This window comes from Puma concolor, chromosome D3, assembly GCF_028749965.1.
Source record: "Puma concolor isolate L17-30 chromosome D3, mPumCon1.1.hap2, whole genome shotgun sequence".
NCBI classification, from domain to species: Eukaryota; Metazoa; Chordata; class Mammalia; order Carnivora; family Felidae; genus Puma; species Puma concolor.
Genome location: NC_141678.1, coordinates 13,298,884 through 13,324,106, shown reverse-complemented (window position 1 = coordinate 13,324,106; position 25,223 = coordinate 13,298,884). Strand labels below are relative to the sequence as shown.

General features: G+C 47.8%; 1 long non-coding RNA gene across 1 annotated transcript; it reads right to left on the bottom strand.

Annotated features, from left to right (window-relative positions):
- Positions 1-23,078: 23,078 nt before the first annotated feature.
- On the bottom strand, positions 23,079-24,512 carry LOC147575312 (uncharacterized). The gene is made up of 2 exons (XR_015242698.1): positions 24,392-24,512; positions 23,079-23,431 (listed from the first exon to the last, which is right to left on the bottom strand). It is a non-coding gene; the product is annotated as an uncharacterized LOC147575312 (long non-coding RNA).
- Positions 24,513-25,223: the final 711 nt, after the last annotated feature.

Below are 25,223 nucleotides of genomic sequence, written 5' to 3'. Positions count from 1 at the left end.
GTTGGAGGTACAGGCAAGGACTCTTACTGAGTTAACAGAAACTCAACTCAATCTGACTTACGTAAAAAGGAAAATGTATTGGCACTATTGACGAAAATGTACAGATAGCTGGGGCGCCTGGGGGGCTCAGCCAGTTAAGCGTCCGACTCGATTTTGGCTCGGCTCATGATCTCACGGTTCATGGGATTGAGCCCCACATGGGGCTCTGTGCTGTCTGCCTGGATCCAGCTCCAGATTCTCTCTCTACACCCCCTCTCCCATTTGCACACACACTCTCTCTTTGTCTCAAAACAAATGAATAAACTTTAAAAAAATGTACAGGTAGCTAGTTTCAAGCATGGCTGGATCCAGATGCTCAAACAACATTGCCAGAAATCTGTGTCTCTCTTTTAACTCTTTCGGTTTCAGCAGAGGGGTGGAGGGGAAAGGGGGACTTGACTTCATTGTTGAATAGCCTCTTTCTTTCTAGGGGCAAAGACGGCCACCATCAGCGTCGTGATCCCAATGAGAAAAGAGAGCACCTCTTCTCAAAGCGTTCCCATCGAAGTCCCAGGATTGACCATCACACTGTGACTTGCCCTGTACTTGATCCAGTCACTGTGTACCCAGGAGAATGGAACACACTTCCATCGGCCAGGCCTGGGACACGTACTCACCTCTAAAGCTGCGGGCAGAAGTTCCCCCTCCATCCAAAGACCGACCATGAAGGTAGGATGATTCTCCAAAGTAAAAGCAGGGTTGGTTTTCCAGGAAGTGAAACGGTATCTAGGCAATGGAAACCAACAAGGCTGAGAATCCCCCCGCCACTCCCCACCCCCCCCCCCAATGTTTCTTCTGTGTGACTCTTTGCCTGTGCCAATGTGGGGACCAGGGATCCCCTGCTGTGAGATGTCGCAAAAATTCTCAGTGACTTTAGGAGACCAAACAGGCAGTGTCATCGTTGCTAACAGACATTTCAAGGGCGATCGTTTGGGAAAGACAAGCGTTCAGGGTGAGGCTTGAAGTTATTCTGTTATCTCTAGATAAGCTTTCTCTCTCTGTTCAACAGACTTCAACTCTTCAGAGGTATTGCAATCGGGAGGCTCACGTTGAGGGGGCGACTGTCAGAAGCTCACAAGTCTGGGGACTTGATTCTTTGCCTTGAGCCTGGCAAAGAGAGAGAGAGGGAAAAGGCGGGAGGCCCCCAATCTCCTATGCCTGCAGTATCTTTAGGTTTGGGGTCCAGATACAGCCAAAGACTTCCACCAGCTGACTCACAGAGCTTGGACCGGCCTGGAGCGGCCTGGAAACCACTAAACTGCAGAGGTTCATCAGGTCCCTATAGCTCATTTGGACTTCACAGCTTCCTCCACCCTCACCCCCACCTCCGTGTCATTTTTGTCCCAAACACCCTAAGTAAAGGGACAGAGCCGCCACACAGAGAACAAAATGCTCTTGGGCCCTGAGCCCTTCGGCTCTGACTGTCCGTGAACACTCTTCCTCCCCCAGATATAGGAAATGCAAATAATAAAAGCTTTTCGACTTGTCCGAGAAACTTGCCCCTTCTGGCCCCGTTGGGGCTGGGCCTTTGTGACGTCACACCGGCAACCGGCCAATGGGCAGGTGGTTCCGACTTCCTAATCTGCATATCGCGGCGCGTGTGGTTCAAATTTCAGGGCCCTCCGGACGGTGGTGGTTTCTTTAAATTCAAGGTTACCACGCGACAGGCAGAGGACCAACTAGGCTTCTAGCCTTCCTGCCCAGCTAAGATTTAAGGATTGGGATTGGGGGGGGGGGGGGGTCAGTCCCTTCTAGGAAAGGGGCCACGTGGAGGTTATGAAATCCAGGGGGGGCGTGGAAGGATAAAATGTGAACAGTCTGGCAGGGATAGTGGCCGGAGTTGGCGTGGTGACCCCAACTGGCCTATCTTGACCCCGCCAACCTCCCCCTGCATTTGCCAAGTGAATTAATTGTCTATCCTTTATCTCAAACCTCGTCAGCCCTGAAATTTGAGTGAGGACAAACCAGACACAGGTTACTTGAACTATTATGGTTGATTTGTATCTTGCAGTCCGCTAGTAGCTGGGGCATGTGAACTGAACATGCAAATGTTTGCACCACAACTGCGTAATTTGAGCTCCTCAAATTAACAAGGGGGAAACAACTGAGTAACCTTACTGCTATCTTTGAGGCGCAATTTTCTGAGAATGTCCTATTATTATTTTTTAAGTGTCTGAAAGGAGAGCTTGGAAAGTGGAAGGAATCTGAAGCAGAAAGAAGGGTGTATGTAAGCGACTAGTGACAATAAAAATGTAAGGGGATTGTGATATCGAAATATAGTCAGATTCCACTTACTTGGGGAGCATTTAATTTGGGTTTGGTGTTGGGGCGCCTGGGTGGCTCCGTTGGGTAAGGGATCAACTTTGGCTTGGGTCATGATCTCAGAGTTAGAAAGTTGGATCCTTTGCCCCCCCCATCCCCCCCCCAGCCCCTTCCCGACTCTCTCTCTCTCTCCCTCAAAAATAAATAAACATTAAAAGAAAGATTTAAAAATTGGGGTTTGGTGTAAATAACCTGCCCTGTACCTTGGCAGTATTGATAAATATGTCATCTATTAGACCTCTGGTTCTCCACACCCAAGGTTTTAATTCAACAGGTCTGGGCAGAAGTAAAGGGAAAAAAAATGTTTTTCAATTTTTAGCTTGAGAGTCAGGCTCTTGGTTTCAGCTCAGGTCATAACCTCCTGGTTCATGAGTTTGAGCCTTGCATCAGGCTCCGTGCTGACAGGGCAGTGCCTGTTTAGGATTCCCTCTCTCCCTCACTCTTTGCTCTGCCCCCACTGTTCTGTCTCTCAGTCAAAATAAATAAATAAATAAATAAATAAATAAACAAACAAACTTAAAAAAAATTTTTTTTAGTGTTTATTTTTGAGAGAGCAGGCAGGGGATGGGCAGAGAGAGAGGGAGACAGAGGATCCCAAGCAGGCTCTGTGCCAACAGCAGAGAGTCTGACATGGAGCTCGAACTCATGAACCCCGAGGTCATTACCTGAGCTGAAGCTGGACGCTTAACTGACTGAGCCACCCAGGTGCCCCCAAAGTAAAGAAATTTTAACAAGTGTTCCGAGCGTTTCTGCTAGAAGAGGACTACCCTTGAGAGGCTCCGCTTTGATTTTTAAATATTTACCACATGGTCTCCACAAACCACAGGAATATCTCAGCGACTGGAATATTTTAGCATGCAAACTTTACCTCTTTGGTTACCTCCCATACCCAAAAGCGGTGCAGGAAGCCCTACTCCAGACTTTCATGCATTAAAGTTGAAATTGGAGCCACTGTAACTATACAGAGAGGAGGAGCAACCATGGCAATGTGCCTTGAGGACCTCTTACCACAGGGCGCGTAATCAATCACGGACCTCAGTACTGGCTTTGACATCCCCAGGTCTTCTACTCCCAGCCCATGGGAGCACAGCAGTGATAATACACCAAGGGACCCCCCCAAACCTTCCAGCAGTAATCACACACCAAGGGACCCCCCAAAACCTTCTGTAGACTGCACGGTGCTCTAGGATGCTCCCACAAAACCTTCCTTCCTCTCCTCACTGAGAGTCTCATGATGGTCCTCCTAACCTTGCCTTGACTCTCTCATTTTTTTTCTCACACAGACCTTTCCCCTAACAAAATCCTTCTCAGTCCCATTTGAGCCTCTCCTTCTAGGGGAGTCAAGACTAACACAAAAGGATTTGACATAGAAATTGATTGGTTAGGAGCCCCTGGGTGGCTCAGTCAGTTAAGTGTCCAGATTCTTGATTTCGGCTCAGTTTCGTGAGTACAGGCCCCACATTGGGCTCTGCACGGACAGCACGGAGCCTGCTTGGGATTCTTCCTCTCTCTCTGCCCCTCCCCTGCTTGTTCTCTCTCTGTCTCTCAGAATAAATAAATAAACTTAAAAAAAAATTTACTTGGTTAACAAGTATAACAGGGATCACATTTTTGGACCTTCCTTTACTGAGAAGCCAGCTTCTCTGTTTGCACTCTGTCCACCTTATGTTCGGGGAGCAAGAGTAGAATAAATGCCATTTCAAGAAAGCAGACAGGGGCATCTGGGTGGCTCAGTGAAGCGTCCCATTTCGGCTCAGGTCACGATCTCACAGCTGGTTGGTTTGAGCCCCACGTGGGGCTCTGTGCTGACAGCTCAGAGCCTGGAGCCTGCTTCGGATTCTGCGTCTCTGTCTCTCTCTCCGCCCCTCCCCTGCTCGTGCTCTGTCTCTCTCTCTCTTTTTCAAAACTAAACATTAAAAAAACATTTTTTTTTTTTTTTTAAAGAAAGAAAGAAAGCAAAGAGAGCATACGATGTGGGAGAAGCCCACATCTCGACAGGAAGACCGAGGGGGAAGAGGACCTTCCTGGGGACTCTAGGCGTCATATGCATAAAACAACTTATGTCCTGTTACTCACTGAGCCTTACATGTCCCTTTAAGTAGACTGTCCACCACTTCCCAGCACTACCACTTTTGCTACTAGACTTTTTGCTAGGTAATGAAGGACTTTCTTTCCAAATAAATTCTATCACTCGAATCACTTACTCTTTTATTTTTTATTTATTTAATTTTTTTTGGTGTTTTATTTTTTTAAATTGTTTTTTTTTTTTTTAATTTTTTTTTTTTCAACGTTTATTTATTTTTGGGACAGAGAGAGACAGAGCATGAACGGGGGAGGGGCAGAGAGAGAGGGAGACACAGAATCGGAAACAGGCTCCAGGCTCTGAGCCATCAGCCCAGAGCCCGACGCGGGGCTCGAACTCACGGACCGCGAGATCGTGACCTGGCTGAAGTCGGATGCTTAACCGACTGCGCCACCCAGGCGCCCCTTAAATTGTTTTTTTGACGTGTCTGTATTTTTGAGAGAGAGATGAGAGGGTGAGCCCCCCGACGTGGGGCTCGAACCCGTGAACGGCGAGATCGTGATCTGAGCCGAAGTTGGACATTCAGCCGACTGAGCCACTCGGGTGCCCCAGATCACTTACTCTTAGATAGTCTCTCCTCGCACAGTTCACAGTAGTGAGTTCGGATTTCCAGATGCCATGCTGTATCAGCTGAGAATGTGTATCTGGGGGAGAGAGGGAAAAAGAAACCTTCCTTTTTTGTGTTCTTTTGGCTCTTCACTCTGCGACACTGTCTTACTCCAGGACTTCTACACTGCAGGTGTCTCCTGGTGATTTCTTGCCTCATGGAGACCAGAGTTCAGCTTCCTTCTAATTCTTATTTAGGATCCGATAATTCTTCAAAAGCCCTTGTCCCCATTGTCTTGGGGGGGCAGCACTGGCAATAGCTGTGTTTTCAGTAACCCGGCAAAGTCTTTCCTTTGGGCGGAAACAAGACCACGTTCACTTTGGAGCTTATCCGCGGTGCCACTTTCCTGGGTTGGGGTTACCCCGCGGTCACCCGTGGTTTGGAAGCAGATGCTCCTCCTGAACATAGTCGGAAGGTCAACAGCAGCCTAACGGCTGTGTCACCATGCCTACGTCACGCGCCCTACTCCGTCTCATCGCGTAGGCATTTTATCATCTCACATCATCACAAGAGCAAGGGTGAGCTCAGTACAGTAAGGTATTTTGAGAGAAAGAGACCACGTTCGCGTAGCTTTGATCACAGGTCGTTGTCATTGTTTGTATTATCGGTTATTGTTGTTCATCGCCTACCGTGCCTGATTTTATAAAGTAGATTGCACCATAGGTGTATGTATGCACGGGAGAAGAAACGTGGTATATGCAGGGTTTGGTACTATCCTCGGTTTCTGGCATCCGCTGGGGGTCTTGGAACGTATCCCTGACAGATAAGAGAGACCGCCAAACAGCTTACGAGAGGGTAGGTTTGATCAAGTCTTCCTCTGTGTGGAGAGCGCCTGGCTGGCCCTCTGGAGCCTGGTTATCAGAGCGACTGGTGGCATTCAAAGTTGCTGAAGGCCTCTGGGGCATCAGCGCTTCCCCTCGAAGGAAAAAGTGGGTCTGGGACCCAGGGCAGGGGACTCTGGGTCAGCAATTCCTTGAGGTTTCCCTTTTGGCGTCTGGCAGCATTTCTTCTCCCCCATTCTGGGTCTGACTGGTCTTTGTCGGGGTGGGGGGCACCCTGATGGTTCACAGAACTCTCATACTTCTGGTCTGGCTCTTAACGCGCGGCATCGCCTGTTTACATAAATGTCTCTCTGCAACGTTTTCGTGCACAGACTGTATCTCTAGGCTGCTATTAAATCCCTAGCGTCTGGCACATTGCCTGACACATAGTAGGTATTTGATAAATGTTGGATGAATGAAAGCTGCCAAGGAGATCAGAAGAGGCTAGTGTTAGATGATCCGGGTATAGACATTCCTTCTCTAGATCCTGGGACCAGATGGACCCGGGAGAGAAAAGGAGATGAGATGCTCTGGACCTAGGGTCCTGGATTTGGCCAAGTGTTAACCCAGAGCTGCCAAGGGTGATGTCATCATAGGAATTGGCATAAACCTTCATTGAGGAGGGAAGGCAGAGCTCAGTGACACAGTTGTGGGTTAGGAAGTCAAGTGTGACCTATTGTTCAGGAGGGAACCATGAGATCACAGCCAATGGTGTGGAATCATAAATCAATCTGGGGGTTAGTATAGGGGTTGGAGCCGAGATACCTGGAGGATATTAGGAACAAAAGCCAAGCCAGTGAGGTCAAGGCAAAGAGGTCAGGACAAAGGTTGAGTTGACAATGTCAGTGGCTCATTTGTACTGAGTGCTGGCCATGTAGCTGAGATGAGACGTGCCAGCTTAAAGGCACATGGCCAGGCCAGGCCCCATCAAATGTCTAAACATTGGAACAAGCCCAGGAAACAGACATCCCAGGCCCAGGCACACAGGGCCAGGAACCTCCAGCCAGGTTGGGCCCTTGGGATCCCTTTCAGGGGAAAGAGCCTATTAACCAAGATCCAAGTAAACCCCAGGCCCAGCCAAATGGAAGGGTCAACCAGTGGAGATCCAGGCAGATGAGTGGCTCAAAAGTAAATACGGATGGCTCAAAAGCAATTATCCCTGGAGAACCAAGATTTGTGACTGGGAACCCATTGTATAGAGTTCATCCACCTGTCCATCCATCTAACCGTCCAGCCATTCATTCATTCATTCATTCATTCATTCTTTTATATAGTGGGCAAACAGTGATAACTCGGTATCCCAGTATCTGGCATACTAACCTGGAAACCTAGTCCCCGGCATTGAGGTCCTGAAGTCTGTGCAGCGCCAGTTATAATCTAACTCACTGTTGGATCTTTGAAGCTATGGACTACCTCGTAACTCTGAGAACAGTGACAGAGTGGGTCAGAAAAATCTAGGCCAAGACTGAGCTGGGAGATAGGGTTTTAAGTAGGCCCAGTTTCCACGGATTGGCTAATACAGATGCAGGATACCAGGCACACAAACACATGCACACACACTCCCCATGCTTCAAATATCAGTCTAGTTGACCTTCCTGATATAGACAACTCTCGACTGCCAATATATGGATTATCTACCTAACGATCCCAACACCTAGCAAACTTCTCCCCACCATCACTCAATCTGTGCAAAGTAATTTCTATGTTAGCCAAAGAAGAACATAATTAGGAAGGTAAATTTACAGAATTCAAATTACATGATGCATTCCAAAGTCAAATAGAAATTATTATGGATTAGCACAGGTGGTGATGGGGTGGAATCTGCAGGACTCGATCGTCCGTGCATTCAGGTACTCGCTCAGCAAATGTTTATGCATGGTCAGGGTGGGGGAGGAGGGGCTATGGCCCCTTGGAGTTTTTAAGCCTTCTGCCTGCTCAGCTTTCTATCTTATTCTGAGCAGCAAGTGAACAAAGAGAGAAGGTCGTAAAATTAACCTCCTGAGAGATAACCAGAGAAACAAGACGCCAAAACCTGTTGAGGAAGCAGAGGGGGCAGGGCATGTAGTGTGGTGAGAACCCAGGCTCCAGTCAGGTGTCAGGGGGTCCGAGCGCTTCTTGTCCCTGCCGGAGACCTGTTCGTCTGGCCCTGACGTGGCCCAGGCTTCCAGGTTCGATGGAGGCACTTCCTCCCCCTCCAACTAACCTGTTGCCCAGTTTCTGGCTTAGCAAAGGGGGCTCAGCTCTCCTGTGTTCTGCTCCTGGCCTCCCCGTCAGGACCGGAATTCTAAATTGCTGAGCCTGTCTGCTAACCCGACTCTAGACCCCAGACACCCATGACTTGGCGCTTTGGTCTGGTGCTCTGGGCTCTGAACAAAAGCCTATCGATGATCAATCCTGCTCAATCAGTCAGGATTACCTCTGGTAGCCAAAACCATTACAGTGGCTAAACACATTTTGTTTAATCACCAAATTAAAACAACGGTGTTGGTTGAATGCTTCCCTCATGTCAGGACTACTGTCTCTGAGAGTCTTTTGACCACTTGCTCGTGATCGTATCATGGCTGCCACGGCTCCAGCCATCACTTTCCCAAGTCAAGGCAGGAAGATGAAGGCAGAGGCAATACCAGCTGCGACCTCATTTGTCAAAAAAGCAAAAGCCTTCTGCTGAGGTCTCGTTGTCCAAAAGTGGGTCACACGGCCAGACTAGCTCAGGCCCTTCGTGAGCCAACCTTGGAGGCTGGCACATTGCCACCCCAAACCAAATCGCGGGCATTAAGAAGGAATGGATATTGAGTCCATTTCCAACAGGGGCTACCCAACTGTCAAAGCAGCTAAAAGGCAGGAGTCAGATTCCCGTCCTAGAGAAAGTCATGAATAAACATATTAACCCATCACTGGGAGCTTTGGGTGATACAAAGACTTTGGTTGAGTGGGGAACAGGCAGGAGGGAGAAGTTGGCAAGGATAAATACCCATGACAATCTCTAGCTTTGATTGGCTTCCAAGTGTTTTGCGTGTTGTTCCGTTTTATCCTGATAACACCCCTGGGAGGCTGTCTGTGTCATCTACCTTGTTCGGATGCGGCAGCTGGAGCTCAGACAGCTTCAGCGACTTACTTGCTCCGCCTCCTGCAGCAGCCAAGGCTCAAAGCCTCCAGGTGCACGTGGTGTGGGTTCATGAGAAAAGGTGGGAGCCTAGCAAGCCTTTGAACTATGTTTAAGAGTGGCTGCTGGTGTAACCGTTCACCAAAAACACCACAAGGGCTATGTGCACTTTTCTCTTGTTTGGGACGCGGATGCCTGAGCCTCCTTTGCGTCTGGGCCACGGCTGGTTGTCTTTCAAGGGCAACTCTTACTCTTCCTCCTCCAGGAAGCCTCTGAGATTGAGCCTTTAGCCTGAAGTGGTCTACCCTGTGCGTTCCCTGCATCATGTGCCTAGCGCCCCTCTTGAATTTATTAAGCTCCTTAAGGACAGGAACCATGTCGCTCTTATCTAGAATAGTACTTGGACTGAGATGTTAAGTGACATACTTTTGATGAGTCTTTTTTTTTTTCACTTTTAAAAAATGTCAGGGGCGCCTGTGTGGCTCAGTTAAGCGTCCAACTCTTGATTTTGGCTCAGGTCACGATCTCACAGTTTGTGAGATCGAGCCTCGCGTCGGGATCCGTGCTGACAGCGTGGAGCCTGCTTGGGATTCTCTCTCCCCTTCTCTCTCTGCCCCCCCCCCCCGCCAAATAAATAAATAAACATTAAAAATAATGTCAATGCCTTCAATGCCTGCAGAAGAGTCGTAATTACTTACCATGGCACAGAAGCCCCTCGCTGTGGAATGAATGAAGGAATGAATGAATGATGTTGATCATGAACCATTCTGGAATGGCAAGACGCTTGCTGCATTTTGGGTGATGAAGCTTGAACCACAGCCAGCCTGTACCACTGGGAATGAGGACATGCCTTCAAATACTAGGGTATTTAACACATCTACTGAAATGATACTAACAGCTATCGACCGAGTCCCGTCTTGGGTCAGGCACCAAGCCAGGTCCTTCACGTGCTTTGTCCCATTTAATCCTTCCAACGAGCCTGTGACAGAGGCATCCTCAGTCCATTCTATCTTGGTGATCTGACGTGACAGATTGAAGGGGAGGAACTGGGGGGCAAGAAAGACTTGGAAGGGGAGGGGCGGGGAGGGGGTCTTCAAGGGTGAGGGTGAGTGGAAACTGGAAGCCTAAGGCGTGGGGGGTGGCTCCTTGGTGGGAACAGGTGGGTGACACAGGAGTCCGGTGGGTGGAGAGACGGTGCCCACACAGGCTTTCGGTCACGTACGAGCCACTGGCTGTCCAATATTTGTTTTTATTTCCCCACATGGTTAATTATTGAAGCCAGTGGGTGATAAGGCAGCGGCCCTCCCGCCCAGAGAGCCAGGGCGGTAATGAAGCAGATAAGCTTCTAGGTAGTGGCTGCTTGGACCGTCATTAACAACTCTGCTGAGAAACTCTCAGCAAGAAACTCTGCAAGTTGTGGGACTAACCCTGGCAGGAGAGAGAGACAGAGGTGGCAGGAGAGAGAGACAGAGGCACCAGGAGAACAGAGTAGGGATCCAGTCTGGTCTAACAGCCCCAGGGCCTCAAGAGCAAGCTCCCCGGGGCCTGGCTCAGCCCTCTCACTCCTGACTGCGTGGGGAACCTAAATACTGACACCCCCGCCCCCTTCTCCACCCGCACCCCCCCACCGGCCACCAAAGGGAGGCTTCTCTGCTCTAGGTGCCCGCCTGCGTTTCTTCAACATAACTCTAAGTGGCAGGTGTTGGTCTATCTTCTGTCGGAGGAAACAGGCTCACGGAGCCCAGCTGACTCCTCTTAAGCTCCAACTATTGCCTGTCGGGTTCTGTGTCAAGAATTTCCCGTTTTTTAAGGGTATTTTATTTACTTATTTATTAATTAATGTATATGAGAGACAAAAACTGGGGGGGGAGGGGAGGGGCAGAGAGAGAGGGGGAGAGAGAGGGAATCACAGATTCCATGCTCAGCATGGAGCCCGATGCCGGGCTCGATCCCACGACCCTGGCATCATGACCTGAGCCAAAAATCAAGAGTCAGACTCTTTTAAAAAAAAATTTTTTTAATGTTTATTTATTTTTGAGAGGCAGAGCGCAAGTGGGAGATGGGCAGAAAAAAGGGGGAGACAGAATCGGAAGCAGGCTCCAGGCTCTGAGCTGTCAGCACAGAGCCTGATGGGGCCTCGAACCCATGAACCAGGAGCTCATGACCTGAGCCGAAGTCAGACGCTTCACTGACCGCGCCCCCCAGGCGCCCCCAAACATTCCCTTTGTTTTAGCTCAGGAGTCGGCAAATTATGACCCGCGGGCCATATGTGCAAATTACATAAAATTCAGTGTCTATAAGTTTTTAAACAGCCTCATTGGGATATAATTAATGTATTATCAGGATGTTTTGAAAGTGTAGAAATCTAGTGCTTTTTAATATGTTTAAGGGGGTGTGAAAAAACTCAATATCAAGATACTTTAATATGATATTTTTTAAAGTAAAAATTAATGCCCCCCAACATCTATGATAAACTATCAACATTTTAAATAAAGGCAGGATCTGTAACAGTGCGGTGTTGAGCCATATCGGGGCCTGCGGCAAAAAAAAAAAAAAAAAAAAAGAAAAAGAAATCATTCTGATTCTATAAATTTAAAAATTAAAAACTTAATATTTGTTCATCATGGATTTTTCCATTCATTTTGATTTTTTAAAAAATGAGGCATTAAAATATTTACTGTGATTACAAAAGGAAAAAATAAAAGAATAAAATATTTACTGTGATTACCGAAGTTTTTGGTGTCACCTTAAATTTTGCCCCCCAGTGCAAGTGGCTCCTGCCCTCTCCCTAATCTCAGGCCTTTGTGTGAGAGCCCCATGCTAGAGCAAGTAGCATTTCATGTAGAGAGGCAGCTGACAAGGCAGACCAGCAGCTGGGAGGGGACAATTTTGCTCAGATTCCTAGAACTTTGGTCACATTGTAAGTGGCAAAATTTTCTTTTATATTGTAAAAACATGCAAACAACATAAACAAAGATTTTATGAACATACTTTGTTTCTGATTCTAATAATAATAGAAGCACCTGGGTGGCTCAGTCAAACATCCGACTTGATTTCAGCTCAGGTCATGATCTCACAGTTTGTCAGATCGAGCCCTGCATGTGGCTTTGCCCTGCCGGCAAGGTGTCTGCTTGGGATTCTCTCTCTCTCTCTCTCTCTCTCTCTGCCCCTCCCCTGCTCGCTTGCTCTCTCTAAGTAAATAAATATGCATGAAAAAAATGTTTAAATAAAAAAATAAAAACAAATAAAAATAATCAAGGGTTCTTGCAAAAACAAAAAAACAAACCCCACAGAAACCTACAAACAGAAGAAAATAAAATTCGCTCCAAATGCCATGCCCCAGAGATAAGTACTGTGAGCATCTTCAGTGTCCCTCCTTCCTTCCAGATTATTCTCCACACATTTACAGAGAGGCATCCGTATTCAGTTTATGTAAATGAGATCACACCATGCATGCTGTTCTGTGATGTGCCTTTTTGCTTGACAATATGTCCTGAACATTCTTCCCTCTCACTGAATGCAGACCCACAACATCATTTTTAATGGCTGTGTCGTACTCTGTCATAAGATACAGCAGGTGCCCAGTAAACCCCCAGCTCACCAGCACGTGGCTGCTTCTGATAAGGAGGAATTCTTTTAAGAAAGATAAATCATTTCCACTTACTCCCAAACAACAGATTTTGGTTTTTCCCTCCTCATCCTGTCTGCATGTACATGACGTACTTTTACATAGGTGCTGTCATAGCGAACATTCCATTTATATGTTGCAAAGCTCGGCGTGTTGTAAACGTTTCCTCAGGCTATTTTATGGCCTCCGTCCAGTTTTCCCTTCCTCCAGGGTCAGCAAACTTCACATAGTCATTGTTTGCTTGTTTGTTTTAACAGTCTTTTCAGAAGGCTTTAAAAAACCAAAAAAACCAAAAAAACAAAACAAACGGAAAAAATTCTTAACTTGTTGGCTGCGTAAAAAACAGGCCTCCGGTTGAATTTGACCCGTGGGTTTGCCAGCCTACAGGCCATTTTGCCATCCTGGTGTCTGGGCTGCAGGGAAGGTCTCTATGTATACAGCTTTTTCCTTCTTTTGAAACACTTCCTTTGGATAACTTCCCAGGAACGAGATTACCGGGTAATTGGGCAGCAATGTTTTTATGGCTCCTGATATACGTTGCTGTGTTTTCAGGTTTGTGCCAACCAACAACTTGTGAACGTACAGGTTTCTTATAACCTCACCAGCACTGGGTATTAGCAGTCTAAACTTTATGCTAATTCAGTAGCTATACAACGATATCTTGTTTTTATTTCTACATCTGATTGTTCTCAAAGTAGGAGATTTTTCTCACGTGTTTGGTTGTTCTTCGTGAAGTCACTTTAGAGAACCCGAATGTCAGAATCAGCTGACAAGGAGCCATCCTGAGCCCCTTTCTGTGGCTCAAAGATGAGATGCTCCTTTGGTTCAAATGCAAGTTTGCATGTAACTTCTCAGTGAGTTCTGCCGCATTAAAATGGCAGAGAGAAGCCCGGTGAGGCCTTATCGCTCTGTGGCAGCAAAAAGGACTGGAAAGTAGGTCGAGGAATTAATCCTGCTGGTTCCAGTAATTAGAGCAGACAATGGGGTCGAAAGTTCAGGCTGAGCTGGGGAATGCAGCCGGAGTGTCTCTTACCAGGCTGGGGCACATTGGTCCCCCCCCCCACCCCCCCAGCCTTCGGCACTGCCCCTGGACCAGGCCTCCCCATCATCCCCAAGTGTGTTTTCTTTTCGCCCCCTCTTCCAGTTTAGAAAGCCGTTTTTGGCTTTTCCTCCCCTGAGACATCAGACGGTCCCAGAGGCAGAAAAATGATCCCAGGGAGGACCCTCCTGCCTTCCAAAGGAACCTCTCCCCCCACCGCCAAGGTTATTTTCCTCCTCCAGCTGCAGCAACTGGTAAGAAGTATCGTTCTGCATCTCCGATCGAGTGCAAAACCAACGTGACATGCTCCCTTAATTCTCCACGCAGGTCGGCATGTAAGCCTTTAGCACATTCGGTGCATTAAGATGACGAGCAGAGGCTGATAAGGTAGGACTCTGGTAGAAAGATCTAGAAGCGTGAGGTCAGTGTTGAAGTGAATGTAGAGTCCTGCTAACCCTTTCTAACCAGGTGGTTTACATAGAGCGTCGATGGCCATCTCAACAGGCCACGGGAGCCAGACAGGTAATGTGACAGAGTGAAGGAGGCCGCTGGATGCATGACAATAGGTGGTGGTGAGGACTGTGGTGAAACAAAAAAACGTACATTCTCGCCCCAGAGCATTTGCAGGCCAGTCTTTAAAAATCCTAGTTCCGGCCAAACAAAACAAGTTTGCAAGGCTGAAGTTGGCTCCATAGTCCGCCCAGCTTGTGAACTCCAGAAGAGTTGGCGGCTTCCTCCGTGTCTCCATTTCCCCGTCCTTCCTCGGCTCTGCTCTACACAGATAGACTCACCCTGACCCCACGATGAAAAACACCAAAGCTTCCCCCACAGGATCAGCTTGGGGTGGACAGGTGACACATGTCCAGTTAATGATGCGAGGGTCTCTGCTGTGGGCGAACTTGAGAGCAGGTGGTCTAGTCTGAACACCCTGAGTTGTGAGGAACGGGGACCTGCTCAGGTCCCACGGACAAGACAGGACGTATTGTAAAGACGGAGTTCTCTCAGAAACCAAGGACGGGGAATCCATGAAGAACAGAGAAGCCTACTGAGAAATGAGAAACCCCTGGGAAGTATTCCCAGGCTGGGACGGAGGCGGGTTCTCCGACATGGGACGTGAGTGCAGGCAGGTATCTTAAAGTGGGTCTATTTCATAGGACTCAGGAACAGATACATCATTCAGTTGAATGAGCTTGAGATTTTAGCCCGAGTGCCCAATGAGTGCCTAGCAGGAATATAACCTACTGCTGAGAACCACGCATACACCCCCTCCATCTGTTTCCCCAAACTGCGTGTAGAATTCAACTTTCCACCAAGGTCTCAGAAACGAGTTGATAGAGGCTCATTAATTAAGCTTAACGAGCTGTGTGTGGCCACCAATTAGGAGATGTGTGGAGGGATTTCTCCTTCCCGGATGCTGAATTGGAGCCCCACAGAACAAGTTTGGGTAGTGACATGGGAAGAGAGCCCACCTTGTCTGATGCCCACGCCTGTGATTTCAGAGGGGTTCAGGCTGGTGTTTGGGGATCAGAGGTAGAAGGGGCAAACATCCCAAATAGCTATGAGTGGGGAAAACCACAGATAACCACAAGCTGGGTCCTTCGAGAGGTGTGTGGTCAGGGATGGTGAATTTGAGGTGGGCCAGCACATCCACGGACACGAGCACTCTCATGGACAGGACGTGAGTCCAAGCGGAAGGACTGGAAACGGGGAGAATGGAAACAGAGTGGGGACAAAGAACCAGGATGTTCCGGCCATGCCAGCCTTCTTTCAGGGGTCTTAAAAATGTCAAGAACTTGGGGCTCCTGGGCGGCTCAGTCAGTAAAGTGTCCGACTCTGGATTTCGGCTCAGGCCATAATCTCATGGTTCGTGAGTTCAAGCCCTGCGTCGGGCTCTATGCTGACAGTGCGGAGCCTGCTTGGGATTCTCTCTCTTTCTCTCTTTCCCTCTGTCCCTGCGCCACTCGCTCGTATGTGCACGTACTCTCTCTCTCTCTCTCTCAAAAGAAATAAGCGTTTAAAAAAATGCCAAGTGCTTTTCTACTTCATATCTTTGGCCACGTGGTTTCCTGACCTAGAACAGTCTACACCTGATTCTTTGCATGGCTGAATACCTTGCAGGCTTTAGGCCTCAGCTTTCTTTTGCCGTCTCCTTGGTAATGCCTTCAATAGTCAGTGCCATTCATTTTGTCTGCCTGACATCCATACCAATTTTGGGGGTGACGGCATCATTTTCAGTGGATTCGTCAGCGTTGCCGCAGTAACAAACAACCCCAAGTGTAGTGGTTTCCAACAACAAACATCTATTTCACGTTTATTACATTTCAGCTGCCACAGCTCTGCTCCACGTACCTCTTACGCTGGGACACAGACTGAAGGGGCAGCCCCCATTTGGGACACGTTGCCTTTATGGCTCACGGAAAACAGCAGGTGACAGAACTGAACTGAGCAATCTCTCTTAAAGCTTTCAGTTCAGATCTGGCATGTGAATATGAGTCAGATCTGCTGACACTCCATTGGCCAAAACCAGTCACATGTCCAAGTCTGTCAGGGACGGGGAACTATATACCACCTTGGGGAAGCACAGCAATTTCTTTATGTGAAACATTTAAGACACTCCACCCCTTCCTGCTCCCTAGATCCCCAGAATTTCCCTGGTTCCTGTCTTTCCTGAACCTCATCCAGTCTTTTTCCGTTGCTTCTGTGAGCCACCTGCCATCTTTCCAATCAACTTCCAGCATCATTTTCTGTTGCTTGCACCCGCAGAACCCTGACCACTGTGTTTAAACAGGGCCTCCCCTGCTATTCTCCACCTCAATACCTTGTTTGGTTTTTTAAGCACCCAGATTTATGTAATTGCTTTGCTGTTTACTTGTGTGATGTCTTTTTCCCATACCAGACTGTAAGCTTAATGCAGACAGGAAATGTGGCCGCTGGATTACCACTGTATGCGCCAGAACTAAAATATGTCTGACATATTTTAGAGTCTTAGTGAATATTCATTAAGTATGTGGAGGAGGTCTTTGGCATGTGGAGGTCAGGACTGGAATTTTAATGTTATTTATGGATACTTGTTGTCTGAAGTGTGTTGTGTGGATAAGTCATTATGGTTTAAATGTGCAGAGTCTGGGTTGACGTAAGGGCAGCGGGAAAGGTCAGGGCTATTGACATGTGTGTGAGTTGGGGGTCAGCTAGATCACCCCAGAGAGGGGATTTCTGAATTTCCAGATCTTGGAACAGTGGCTCTCCAATTCGATTTGACCTTGGGCTCACTTAGGCAAGGCCAAAGCCTCTTCCTGCCTCCGGAGCCCCGGTTTCCCGTCTCTGATTTGTGCAGTAGGAGTTTTACAGTGTTGGCAAACGTGGAGCAGGAGCCAGACTTCCAAGAGGAGCACGGCGCTGAGTTCTTGGTAAACCCTAGTAACATCCTAATTTTAGTTATGACTAGTAAGTCGTAGTAACTCACTTAGTAGTTTCCTAGAAAGTGGCACTTAGTCATGCATAAAGCTGGAAATCGATGAATGGATGTGTTACTTGTTCATAAGAACCAGAGGAAGAGTGGCCTTTGGGTGGGAACCGTGGGCCCACGCCGTGGGCTGCAGGCCACGGACTGAGAGCCACTCCACTAAAACCTGCGGGTGGCAGAGGTCTGGGGGCGGGCGGGGGGGGGGGGGGGCGTTGGGCTCCGGAGTCACAGTGAGGGCCCCCATATCCCAAGTACAGCCAGAATTGTCCATAGAATGAATAAACAATACCTCCCACACGTAGGCATATGACTAGATTTTTAGTGCAAGGGGAAAAAAAATTCCATTAAAAGCAGGGAATAATTCATAGCGGCTTTTTGTTGTTATGCCTTTTCTCAAACAGGTTCGTGAGCAGGTGGGTGAGATTTGGGGAGGTTTTAAAGAGGTCATCGTGGTGCTAAACACTGGGATGGCTGGGGATGGTTGCCGCAGGGGAGAAGTGTGGGGCTTGGTTTTGTGCCTCCCTCAGCTATGGAAGCCAAGGAGGGACAAATTCTTCCTCACCTTTCTGGACACTCACCACCTCCCACCTGACACTGTTTCCTGAGGCCGGCAATCACTTCCTCCTTCCCCAGGCGAGCACGGAGCGTTGGGTTTGCATAAGCTAAACGCATGTATGGTGTAACCCCGTGGTAATAAGTTTTTAATATTATTCTTTAAAGTTACATTTAAAAAAAAAAAAAAGTCATCAGGAGTCCCTTTCTGTCCACCTCTCAGCTCTGCCTTCTTTGGGTTGGCTTCCTTTGCAGGCAGGACCTCCCACAGATGGCCCCCAGCAGCTACTAGCTCACATTCTACCAGCTTAGCAATCCTACCAAGAAAAGAAAGCCTCTCTCCCCATGGTTTCAGCCAAAAAATAGCTGCCATTCATTGAGTGCTTCTTCGGAGCCAAGCCCACCTCCCGAGCACGTTCCAGGATTCTCTCATTTATTCCTCACAGTGCCTGTCTGATGTCGCTGCTATTATTATCCGACTTTAAAGAGAGGACACTGAGGTTACATAAACGAGCCCAAGGTCACCGGGCTACTAAATGCCAGAGCCGGAACCCATGTTCTCAATCACTGCACTCCACTGCCTGCTGCTACCCCGGGCTTTCCTGCAGTGATTCTCCAGATCTCCGGGGTTGGGAAGGGCCCGTAGTTGACAATGGTGACTCAGTATCAGCTCTGTTCCGTCCAGCTGCTTTAGGAGTATTATCTCATTTTTGTCCCCATTGCCCGGGTAAGGAAACCGAGGCTCAGAGAGGTTACTTCATTTTCCCATGCTTGCACAGAGAGAAAGTAAGAGAATTCAACATCGGAAACCAAACGTGCTGGATTGTAAAGTCCCTCCCTTAAGGGCCTTGGCACTTGGTGGTCCCTCGGCCTGGAACACCCTTCCCCTAGGGGCCTATGTGACTCAGCCCGCTCTTTCCTCCAACCTGTTCTCACGAGGCCATTCCTGAATAATCTGTTTAAAACTGCAGCTTGCCTCCTCTATGTCTCCCTAAGCCCCTTTACCTGGCTCTGCTTTTTGTTCCAGAGCATTTAGAACCTTTTAACACACTAGGTAATTGTCTTATTATGACTTATTACTTCTTGCTTATCTCCCCCTGCTAGACAGTAACTGATGAAGGCGAGGGTCTGATACATCCCAATTTTCTAGAATAGGGCCACACATAGTAGGTGTTCAATAAACATTTGGTAAGTGAATGAATGATCGGAATATAGATGGCAGGTCAAGAAATCATCCCAAGGCCATGTCTTAAATTCCATATTGAGTCCACTCAGAGTAGACAGGAGCTTAGAGAGGGGCTAAGGGCATGTGAACCCAGAACATCAGATGGTCTGTGATAGGTGTAGAAGCCAGGAGGGGCTTGGTTTTGTGCCTCCTGCAGTGCTACAGAAGTCACCCAGGAACAGATCCAGCCCTCAGCTTTCCAGATGGAACTCGACACCTCCCACCTGGCCCTTTGCTTCTGGAAGATCATACTCCCGTCCTCATTACCAAGTGGAGGTCAGGCTGCCAAGAATGGGTTGGGAAGTTAGAAAACAGTGTGGAGGGACTGTGTCTTATTCTGAGTTGGCTGTTGATTCTCCAAGCTTAACAGGAAATGAGGAAAATCTTCCCAAAGCCCACGAGTGATGCCAGCCCTGGGACATGGGGCAAGTCCCCGCCTCAGTTTCCCCCTGTGCAAATGAGCAAATGAATGTTAGTTATGAAGCTCAGAATTTGGTTAGGGTTCTATGAGGACCAGAAATAGAAAGAGAGTCACCTGGATAGAGAAATAAGTTTTTGGAAGGTTGTGGCGTGGCTCTGGAATTAAAGGAGAGATGAGCCCCCAGGTCTTGGGAACAGGGTAGGCCAGAACAGACCTGCAGCTCTTGGCTACAGGGACTCATGACAGACGACTACCAGATGACTCGGCAGGCGTCCACCCTCTACCCTGACGAGTCCAGCTTCTAGACAAAATCTTTCACTGGTCTTGCTTGGGTGACACCCAAAGGCTGGGTCGGTGAAGATAGGTTCTTTGAGTTCCTATCATGTCCCAGGCTCTGTTTTAAGGCCCAGGGATGCAGCTGTAAACAAGACAGACAAGATCTCTCCTGAGTGACCCGGTGGCGGGGAACACAGACCAAAAGCACACAAACAGGTAAGGGAATCTTAGGTCCTGACCAGTACTTTGAAGAAAATAAACTAGGGCAGATCAGGATCTTGGAAGGGGCAGCATTCGTGACGGCCTTGTGGGATTTCCCTGGCAGCGAGGGAAGGAGGAATACTCCAGGCATAAGGGGCAGTAGTGTGAACGCACACAGGCCTAAGTGCAGGGCAAGTCCTGGGTGTGGAAATAAACCAAGGAGGGGTGTGGGTGTGGAAGCAGGGCAAGGATGTTGGGGTCACACCAGGTAGAGGCCCCAAGAATCGAGGAGTCTACACTTCACCTCTCAGTTCCGGTGGATCAAGCGGACGGTGTCAGTTCCCGTGCAGTAGACCTCTCTTTCCCGTTCCTTTGGGAACCTGCCTTTCTCCCGCTAGAGTAACATTTTAGAATTACAGTTCCCGTAGGAATTCCCGAAGGCATAGGGGTGACGCTACCAGGGGAAGGAAGAGGGGTGCCGAACAGAGTAGAAAAAGGTACATCTCCTATAATCAGAGTCCTTCTTCAGTCAACAGTGAATATGTATTGAGGACCTACTTACCAGGTGCCACACCTGTCCCTGACACGGAGCCATGGGGTCTTGGCTAGAATCTTCCCTCCGATGCTCCACTTCTCACTAGTGGACTCAGCTACTCTCTGCTTGGCTTCAATTGTGGCATTTATTCAACTCCAGATCCCAAAAGAAGTCTGGTTCTCTTGTGTTTCGAGTCCAACTATATCAGAGGCCACAGCCTGGGTCCAATCAGGACCCATCCTGGGACACAAAACAGCTCCCTGAATGGCCTGGGACACAATGGTTCCCTGAATCAGGGTGGTTTCCATACAGAGGGAGATTCGGTGGGAAGGGCTCCATGTTAACATAGCCACTTAAAGTCATAAGCAAGGATTATTACAGCAGGTCAGCCTTATAATGTCCTTCACTGAAGCCAAAACATCACTCCTGACGTGCACCCAGTTATCTTAATGGTACTGGCTAGAGTCCTGTGCCAAGCTTGCAGATTCGGTCCCATGCGCTAGGGAAAAAAGGTTATGAAGTCTCCTAATGCAGACAGTAACAATGATAGGGATGCAAATTATTACTGACAAATTTTTACCACTGCGTTTGCATTAAACCATTTAAATACTATTCAATGATTTATACTTTGAAAAGGTCCCCATTTTCCTTTGCAGGGTATGGGAGGCACAATCAGCTAATGACTCGTAATCTCTGAGGAAGAGGCATAATGACACAGAGCGGGGACACAGACATGCATACGTTGCTGAGGTTTTGTACAACTGGGCCTGCCTTTCTGAAGAACAATTTGGCAATAGGTATTAAACATTAAAAACATACAATCCCTTTGGTCCGGCCCTTCTAGGAAGTTATCCGAAGGACACGGTCAGAGACGTACGTGGAAATGTTCTCCCAAGGTGGTTCACGGCAACATTAATATAATACTGAAAAATTAGGAGCAACTTAAATGTCCAACAGTCAGGGATTAGCTGAGTAAATTATGGCACAGTGCAGTCCAAAAATATTGCACAGGAACATAGTAATTGACACAAGAAAATGTGGCATGTGAGAAAGCAAGTCATGAAACATTATGAACGATATGCCATTTTTGTAAGGTCAATTTTGGAAATCTTTGGCTCATAGGATAGAGTGGAGGGCTACAGAGCAAGGGCTTTGAGGTCGGACACAGGAGTTCAATTCCCAGCTTCAACACTTGTGCTATGAGCCTCAGCTTCCTCATCTGCGAAACGGAAACGGGGCCAGATAGTGCCTGGATAACACCTAAGGGAATGGCTCTCATTAGATAGACGTTTCTAATTAAAATGGTGGCTGAGGGGGTGTGTGGGCGTGTGTGTGTGTGTGCATGCGGGCACATTTGTGTGCTCACCTCGCGGTGCTTTCTGGATGCATTCAATTCTTTCTGAAATAGGCAGGTATTGCTTTTGTAATTAGGAACAAAGTCATTACCATAAAAAAGGAGAGGCAGAAGAGGAACCCTGAGAATATTATTCAACATAAGAAATGTCATTGGGACAGAAGGAATGTCAACTGTGTGCTAATTTCCCATCTCTGTCTGCTCTCAGAGTCGTCTGTCTGTTTTGAATCATCCTGTGACATTTCTGTTCTTAAGGACTTCTTCCAAGAATTAAAAAAAAAATAATAATAATAAAAAGGAAAGATAGAAAGAACCCCCCCCCCCCAAACTTCAAGCCATGTGGGTGAGTGCAACTTGCAGAAAATATTTCCAAAATGTTGTAGCCAATACAGACCTTGTTTTAAACCTCAGACATCCTAAGCAAATATCTCGATGACGCTTGTAAACCATAGGAAGTTCCTCCGCTTGGTAACACCTTGCTTGTTGGAGATAATTTAGAGAGAAGGATTCAAGGACCTTCACTGGTTTTGCCTGCCCGGCGTTCACCCTTCTCTGATACCGACCTTCCTCCCCTCCCCCGCCGTAGCCAGGCCTCAGAATCTGGATATTTCTCTGGGAGAATGCCCTCCTCCCCTTGATCCTGGCGGTTGCAATGGGCCTGCGGGTAGGCAGTGACCAATTTTGACTTACAAGAGCAACACTGTTCTGGCCACTGGGATTGGCTCAAGGGTGAGCACGTGACCCAAGCTGGGCCAATCAGAGCCAAAGACTCTTAGCCCCGGGATTTTTACCTTTCCTATCGAGAAGCAGGTGCTTTCTTTCCACTGGGATGCTGGGCTGGTAGAATGTACAGCTGAGACAGCCAGGAACAGCTTTCACGGCATTTAGGGGAAGCCTGCTTGAGAATGGAAGGGACACAAAAGAAGGAAAGCCAGGAAATGGACAAAGTCAGTTTCCTGCTGACATCCTTTAAACACAGGGACTCAGCCTTGCCTAATGCTAGCAAACATTCCTTTCTGTTTCAGCCAGTTTTCGTTGGTTTTCTGTTGCTTGCAACTGAATGCTACCGGAGATCAGTCTGAAGTGGCAGATACATTCATTTCATTGTCAGTTCCTAAGAGTCTATAGTGTTTATAGTATTTCAGGTGCTAATGACTCATTCAGTGTTTCTTAAGTAGAGCTCCTCCAGGACTGGCTGCACAGAACACCTAAGAGCCCTTTGTAATTAGCTCATTAAAGGAACCCTGGCAAAGTGGTTGTCAACTTGCTTGAAAACAGTTGTCTTGAGTCGGCTAAGCCTTTCTCCCCTGCTACCTCGCACGCGCGCTTGGCCTTCGCAAAGCATTTTTCAGAGTCAGAACAAATCTAGGCCCGCATTCAAGCCCTGGTCCAATTAGTAGAATTCTCACTAAATATTGAAGTGAGTCTTTATTTGTAATTCGTTCACACTAACAGAAACAGTAACACAAACAAAACATTGCAAAGAGGTTGTGTTTTATACAGAGAGCCACCAGCCGCCGTTCTGCGTTATAATGTACGCTGAAGATAACGGTGAGGCTACTTATATTTCTTTTTATCACCCTGTTTCCACTCTTTTTGGTATTTACCAAGCTGTAGGTCGCCTCAAAATGTTGAGTTTCCCGGGTAGTTGTTCCTTTCCCCTTGTCAAAACGTTTGAAAGGACCGTCAACCATCTGAGGGTTTGATTCGCATCCAAACAAGTCTTTACTGGATTTGCAGGGGCTACAGGACAGGGTGAGGTCTGAAAGAGATGGAAAGATGAGGGACTCTAGTCCAAGTCTCCTGGCGATCACTGCCTGGTTGGGGAGATAAGAATGTGGTTTAGTGTCGAGAGCCCAGTCTACCTCCATTTCTGGCCTCTCATTTCCTAGCTATGTCCTTGGGCAACTTATTGAAGCCCTCTGTACCTCAGTTCTTCATCTGTGCAATGGGAATAATAATGCTAGTATCTACCAAATAGTTATATTAAGACGATTAAATGAGTTAGTCTATATGAACTGCATAGAACAATGCCTAACTCTCATAAAATAAGAACGATAACTCTGACTTTTTTCTTTTGAGAAAAAAAGGCAGTTATCTTTCTTATTTTATGCCTTCATAGATCTCTTTCTTTCAACGGTTATTTATTTTTGAGAAAGAGAGAGACAGAGCACGAGTGGGGGAGGGGCAGAGAGAGAGGGAGACAGAATCCGAAGCAGGCCCCAGGCTCCAAGCTGTCAGCACAGAGCCTGACTTAGGGCTCGAACCCACGAGCCGCGAGATCATGACCTGAGCCGAAGTCAGTGCTCAACCAACTGAGCCACCCAGGTGCCCCGTATGTCTTCACAGATCTCTTGCGTGAGGGCTGATGTTGATGATTTTCCAGCAATTCTCAAGTATATCTTGGGATCAAATATCAGCATGTTTGACGATAGCCACATGTATCCCTCAAAAGATCTCTTAGGAAATGGCAACACTGGTCATCCACAGACTATCTCTCAATACGGTATGTTCCGTCTAGCCAATTTATCCCACATTATTCTTTGGTTGAGAGCAGGATGAAGCAATTGCGTCAAATTTAGGGGTCAGATTATATGAGAAATGACGACCGTTAACCACTTGGAAGACATTTGTAAAGACTGGATTCCCTCTCAGGGCAAGAGAGGCTGATGACCCCTGAAATGGCAAGGGACGAGCACCCGCAGGCCCCACCCACACTCACCTGGGCAGGTGCATACACCATACGTGACTGAATCCATGTACATTAAAGGTGTGTAGGCTGCGATTTCCCTCTATTCAATTTGCTTAGTAATAAGACAGTTCAGAGACGGTAGACATGAGGGCTAGTCTAGTTCCTGAGTTCAGCACACCTTTACCTTGGAGGTCCTTATTACAAAAAGCATGAAAACGGGGCTTCGAAGCCTGTGACTTGAGTATGAAGCCTGGAACTACAGTCTACTGGGCGGGGGGTGACCTTGGGGCCAGTCACTTGCTCTCCCCCAGCGCCCGTCTCTTCCTACGACGAAGGGGATCTCAAAAACCTATACCACCCACAGTTACTGGGAGAATGGAGATAAAGTGTGTATAGATGTTGGGATCCAGGGCGCGCTCGCGTATTATTCACTAACTCAACAAACGCGGTGTGGGGCCAGGGTCTGGTCACCACGAGTAAGTCAGGCCCTGACCTCGGAAAGCACCCAGCCACGTGGGGAAATGCAGGAGTAAAAGTGTAATGGTGCTGTGAGGTGGCAAGTGTGATCGAGATGATTTTATAGTACCCGCCAACACTCTGGTCTTTTTGTAGCTCCGAGTGAAATGATCTGTTCTGTCGTGAAGGTGAGTTAATGCGCGTTTGGGTAGCTTCTGTTTGGCGTTCTGGAAGAGAAACGCAATTTGGAGTATCCATATCCTCGCTAGCCACGACATTGGGAGAACTGGCCAGTAGAAACGGTCTTCTTTGGTTCAGGGGAGTCATTCTGAATAACTGCTCATGATCAAATTAGACAGATTTGTTTCCCACTAGTAAACAGCCGCTAAGAGTTACCGAGTTTACA